At 38.0% G+C, this 6,880-nt stretch overlaps 1 pseudogene; it reads right to left on the bottom strand.

Annotated features, from left to right (window-relative positions):
• Positions 1-5,695: 5,695 nt before the first annotated feature.
• Positions 5,696-6,456, bottom strand: LOC125619053 (annotated as a pseudogene).
• Between the last annotated feature and the right edge of the window lie 424 nt (positions 6,457-6,880).

Genomic DNA, 6,880 nt, shown 5'->3' with positions numbered 1-6,880 from the left:
AAAATGCCCCAAATAATGTAAGCACATCTGACAATTTTCTCGTTTATAACATGGTGACAATATTTTCCCATTTTATATACTTTATAATCTTTTTAACAAAACTTTTTAAATCCCTGGGTCTAGGAGTGTGACTCAATTGTAGATAACTTGCCTGCCATGTAAGCCGTGGCTTTTAATCTCTGAATTTTTTATTATATTTACCAAATATTAACAACATACAGGGCATCCTTTATCTGTTTAATCCTTTCTTGATGCAGTTGCCTCAATTACAACTCAACTCAGAAGACAAGGCCTAGGCTAAGAGAGTCCATACCCTGTTCTTTATCACAGCAATGGAAACTTAGCCCTCAGGGCTCAAAACTGAATTCTCCACCTCTGGGTGACATGCACCCCTTCTGCTCATTGTTCCCAACAATCCAAAAGAGAGCAGAGGTACAGAGGTCTTAGCTACAGGTCCACCCCAGGTGCACTTTAAAATTCTTTCTAGACTACTGAGTAGTAATGAAATCAAGACCTGAACTTCAGAATGCTTTTGAGATCAGGTTGATGTCAAGAATGAGGAACGTGTGTACAGCTGCAGAGATATCCTGGGGTGGTGAGAGAGGGGATCTATACTGAATGAGTGTCTGTCTTCTCTTTCTCTGAATTCACCCTGTGATTTCAGACATTCTTCCTATAATTGTAGCACCAGATGCCACCCACTGATCTGATCTGTCCTGTGCTCCACCAAAAACCTCCAAACTGAACTGCACAGTGAAGGAGGGTCTCATCCTGGAGTGACAGGGAAGGGGAATGTTCACAGGGGACAAGGACACTTGGCAGTACAAGGCCTGCCAAGGCCATCCTGCCTCACCTGCTCAAATCCTCTGTCTCTAATCAAACCTCAATTCAAACAAGACTTCAGATTATCAACCTAAAATCCTATCACAAATTACATAAAAATATTGTGCTTCTTTCTTTCCTGAAAAATAAAAGTAATGTGGCACTTTTGACATTGGGAAAACTATGGGAAACAATGCTTCATACAGTTCATACTCCATCATAAATTGATACAATCTATATAGAATGCAAAGACAGAGTCTGGAGCTCAGAAATATACCAATAATAAGAGAGACAGAGTAGAGGCAGAAGTCAGGAGAAGGGAGGAGGGGGGACTGAATGGAGGAAGGGAGGATTGACATTGATCAAATTATGCTATATACATGTATGAATATGCCACAATGAAACCCACTACTCTGTGTCATTAATATATGCCAATAAAAATATTTAAAAAAATAAATTTTGATCAGATAGACATGTATTTGAATCCTGGATATTATTTTTTTTTTCCAATTCTGCCAGAGGGGTTAATTAGTTAAGAAGATTTTATCATTTAAAAACACTCAGCATGTATAAAATGCCCACACCCATGACTGGCACACAACAGTGCTTAATTATTACTAAACAAAAAGGTGAATTTCAGTAGTAAATTTAATAAAGCTAAAAATTTGTAAAAGTCAATTAATATTGGCTCATGATGTGATGGACACTATCCTCATCCTCATCATCACCTTCATAAATGTCTTGGAGAGCTTAGGAAAGAGTTCAGTGAGACCTACTTTCTGTTATGGTCTGAGAGTTGTCCATGGGAAGTAGAACCAGGGTGGGAGGAAAGCAAGACTCTGAATGAGATTTCTAGGACCCCACAACAACCAAGATCATAAACTTCACAATCCTGGTAACTGAAATTTGACCCATTTTTCCCCCATCTGCTCTCCCAAAATGCATGTCTGTCCTGGTGATGAGGAAACAATGCTTCATACAGTTCATACTCTGTCATTCGCCTCCCTCAGCACTTACTGATTTGCACTGGGACTCTGGTGGATCATGGCCAAGGAGTGAAGATCCAGAGCCCATCTGATGCCTGGTACTCAATGAAGCCTCAGGCTCTGCCCAAGGATTTCTATCCACGCAGTCTCAGATAGGAGCTTCTTGAAGCAGACCAACCATGGAAGGAAGAGAGGCACAGGGATGGAGCCCACTGGACTTGGAGCCATCAAACTGAAGGGTTGCAGGCACAGACTGATTGTTGACTGTTATATGACCTTGGAATCCCAGTGCACAGAGCTCCTAATTAGCCAAATTAGTCCAGGTTACCACAAACTCTAAAAGTCTCCTCCTATCAATGCCAGCTGAGGAAGAGAAAAATCAGTATCCACAAAAGCTCTTGGGCTCTTCCCCCACACCAGAGGAAGCTCCTGGGTATTATCATTTCTTTCATTAATTTTTTCCTTTACCTTGTTCCATTTTTATGATGGTGAAATTTCATTCCCTCTAAAAATGGCAATTTTCCCCATTGCCAAAGGCACAGATCAGCAGCATTAATCACACTCACACTGTGGTGCATCCATCACCAGCATCCATAGCCAAACTGAAAATTTCTACGCAACGTAAAAGACTTGCCATTCCTCCCAGCCACAAAATTGGCTCCCAACATTCTCCCATCAAAAAGGATGACAAATTAAAGTCATTATGCAATAATGTGACTAAAAGGCAGGCTAGATTTCCAGGTTTATTTTTGTAGTTTTGTTGCCTTTTCCACCCTACATTTAAACTGATTGCTTAGGTCCAGACAGTTCTGCTGTGAAGCCTCCTTGAGACACTTTTTATGTACTTGCTCCTCAGGCTGAAGATAAAGGGATGCAGGACATGGATGAGCAACATGTAAATGACTAAGGCAATATCTCAGAGATTTTGACAAAACTGAACCAAGGAACACTCCAATGATGGTTACACATTATAAGCCAACAACTGATGAAAGAGTCTTACAGGACAGAAGCATTTATGTTGATCAGCTGATATGAGAGTCTCAGAATCAAGGAAACAATTTTTTTTAGAAAGATAAAAGACTTCCTAAGATGCGATGCAAAAAAAAAAAAACATGGTACAAAAAATAATACCTGACAATGTTATTAGAGAAGGTATCAGGTCAGGTGTGATTAAGGAGTTGAGAAGGATCACTGAAAAACCTGGAAATTTCCACATCCATAAAGTAGGGAAGTTATAATCAAACTGTGCATCTGGGAAACCAAAAGATTAACCATGTAAGACACCAAACTAAGAAATCACAGAAGTGAGGGTTCCTGATGACTGGGAAATGCAGGGCAGACAGATGGCTACAGTTCATAGGCCATGTTACTCAGAAGCATATCTCATATGCTTTCAAAAACAAGAAAAAAAAATCTGTATAATACAACCCACAAAAGAGATTATTCTATTGTGGATTTGGATGTTCACTGTCATCTTTAAGACCTTGGCAGACCCAGGACAGGTTGCAGAGGTGATGGCAGGATAAGGAACAAGAACATGGACAATCCAAGGAGGGATGACTAAACATCTCAACCACCACAGGTGCCCAGGAGTAAGAATTTTGTGACATGTGTAAGATTCTCTGTTAATGCATTGTTTGACCATATTCTGGGAAAATAGAGAGTGTTGGATAAAAGAACAAATAAACAAACACCCACCACTCAGTATACATTTTGAATTCAGGTATTCAAAGAAGGTATTCACATACCGTGGTACATACACCTCACAATACTTCTCAGTTGTGACTAAACAAATCTTTTTAAAATGCTTGCATTATTATACTCTGTGTTATCTTCCATAAACTCCTACTTTAGAGATACTCAGCTGAGCATTCATAGAAGGCCAAGAGCATTAGAGATAATGCTCATGTTCTCTTTGAAGAACAGAAAATAATAAATATGCTTTCCCTTTCAAGAAAAATCACTTTTATAAAGGGAAATTAAGAAGCTGCCCAATATAATTCATTTCATTCTGTGCTAGTGATACAAACCCTCTTTATTTAGGACTGCCTTATCTAAATTTTAAGTTAAGACTCATAGTTATGACCAGAAAGCATTGTGTTAAACCAAGAGATATTTTATTAATCTCGGGTTTTCTAATTTCCCTCCTTTCTGGATGCAAGTGCTCAGACAAATAATATTTATCTTAAAAATCACTTAATATATGATTAGAATTGTTGGTCACAGTAGACATAAAATTTTGATAATATAATTTGGTCGACCCACATAATCAGACATCACTGACCATAAATGTGGAATTATTGTACACTTTGCCTGTCAATGATTAAGTCATCATGAAATTTGAAGAATATGTTTGAAGATTTTTATTTAATATAGCCTTCCTTTTGATCAACCCATTAAAAATCAGTAAAATATTTTTCTATAAGATGTCTTCTAGTATTTTCTCCATTTTGGTTCTCCCTTTTGTAGTAGCCTGGCAATACTTTTATTTTTTTCTGGTCATAAAGCCTCTTTTTTATGGTTGAAGATTTTGGCAACAGGGAACATGCCAAACCCCCAAGTTTTGGTGCTAACTGTATCATGAATTAATAGATTTTTTGTCAATTCTTCCTGATACATGGACTAGAACTCTCTTGCCTCAGCTCACTGAAGACAAACCCAGTTTATTATTTTATCAGGCCACTCTGATTTGATAGAAAACAGATAAAAAAGAGAAAATTACAGGAAACATTATGAACACACCTGGGAAATTTCCTCATGTGTAAAATGGGTATAACAATTATTTACATTATATGATTGTTTTAAGAAATTTTATTGCCGGGCACAGTGGCATATGCCTGTAATCCCAGAGTCTCAGGGGGCTGAGTCAAAAGGATCACAAATTAAAAGCCAGCCTCAACAAAAAGTGAAGACCCTGTCTCTAAATGAAATACAAAATAGGCCTGGGGATGTGGCTCAGTGGTCAAGTACCCCTGGGTTCAATCCATGGTACCAAAAAGAAAAAGAAAAAAGAAATTTTGTTAATTTTATGGTCTTAATGGTACATTATAATTGTACATAATAATCAGATTTATTGTGACATGACTGTTAGAAAACTATCACCAGAGTATAACTTGCTCAACCTCATTCCCCAGTACCTTCTCTTTCCTTTCCCTTCTCTTCCACCTTATCCCCTTCCTCTACTGTACTGGTCTCCTTTCTATTTTTTTTCTAATTACCAAATTATAAACACATAAAAATTGGTTTCATTGGAGTATACTCATACACAGAAATCACATAATTTTGTTCTCCAGTGAATTATCCAAATAAAGAATCCCATCACTATGTAAAATGTGAATTTAATGATGAACAGATTTCAAATGACACTTCATCCTGGAGTGATGTGATTTCTAAAATGTACCTCAAATAAAATCACAAGTTTTGCCTAGCCTCATCTATTTGTGCTACCTTTTCTAGTTTTATTTTCTAGAAATCACCTTTTTGTACATTTGAGAACCACATATTTATTTATATTTTCTATTTTATGCAATTTAAATGTACCATTTTAAGCCTTGTTAACTTCACAGTTCATTGGCATTAATTATATTCATGTTGTTAGAAAAGTTTCACCAACACAAATTTCTAATAAATTTTGATCTTTCCTAATTGAACCTTCATACCCCATTACTGCCTCTCTCCAGTGCTGGCAACAGCAATCTCACCATGAATGTTAGAAATTAAAGTTAATAAACTACAAAAAATAAGGTGACCAAAGAGGCAAGATTTATAGGTATTGATGTCAAATTTTATTGTTATTCCAAACTAAGCATTAAGTTGATATACCAGATATTAAGAACAGACAATTCTACAAAGAAGCCTCCTCACAGTGTTTTAAATTTCTCTGTTCCTCAGGCTGTAGTGAAGGCGTTCAGCATGGGGGTGACAACTGTGTACAACACTGAGGCCTCTGAAACCTTTCTAGATGAATGTGACACAGCTGGACCAAGGTACACTGCAATGCTTGTTCCATAAAATAAGCAAACAACTGACAGGTGAGACCCACAGGTGGAGAAGGCTTTGTATTTCCCACATGAGGATGGTATTCTCAGAATGGAGGAAATTATTTTATAGTAAGAGTAAAAGATCCCTACAATGGGAAAAGGCCAAAGATGGCACTGCCAAAGTACACAACTAGGTTATTGGTGAAGGGGTCAGAACAGGAAAGTCTGAGTACTTCAGAAGGAACACAAAAGAAATTGTAAATTTCCACATCCTTGAAGGTGGTAACCTGTAATGCAATCAAATTGTTCAGCTGGGATTCCAAAAAGCTAACAAAAAAAAAAGTCACCAAAACTAATAAGTCACAGAGGCAAGTGTTCATAATGACTGGATAATGCAGGGGGTAACAGATGGCCATCATGGTCAGAAGCAGATCATCCATACATACAAATATGATAAAAAGAGACATCTGTGTCAGGCAGCCCACATAGGAGATGGCTCTGCTGTGAGTTTGAATATTCTTGAGCATCTTTGGGACAGTGGTGGAGATGAAACCAATGTCAGCCAAGGACAGGTTGGAGACGAAGAAGTACATGGGGGTGTGGAGGTGGGAGTCAGAGCTGACAGCCAGGATGATGAGCAGGTTCCCAAGCACCCCAACCAGGTACATGGACAGGAACAGTCCAAAGAAGAGGGGCTGTCAGTCTGGGTCTTCTGAGAGTCCCAGGAGATGGAATTCAGAGACACTTGTGAGATCTGTGGTTCTGAATTTATTGGATAGATTTTGCAAAAGAAAATAGAATGAGAGAAAGAAATACAGAAGGCCCCAAGCACTCTGTCCACATTTGAATTCAAATATTCCTAAGGAAAGTGTTTACACTTGATTCCCAGACATTTTCAACAACATTTCTCTGTAGCCAAAGCCCAATCTTCATACATTCTTTCATTATTGTTCTCTGTGTTATTCACTCTTTTCTACACTCACTTTAGAGAGATTGAAGTCCAGGACCGTGGAGAGAATACATTCATGATCACTGTACAATGCAGCCTACGCTTTAAGGAAAAAAATGGGGAAAAACAGCCTTCCTTATAAA

Source organism: Marmota marmota, unplaced genomic scaffold (assembly GCF_001458135.2).
Source record: "Marmota marmota marmota unplaced genomic scaffold, marMar, whole genome shotgun sequence".
Classification (NCBI taxonomy): Eukaryota; Metazoa; Chordata; class Mammalia; order Rodentia; family Sciuridae; genus Marmota; species Marmota marmota.
This window is presented reverse-complemented; position numbering and strand designations above follow the sequence as displayed.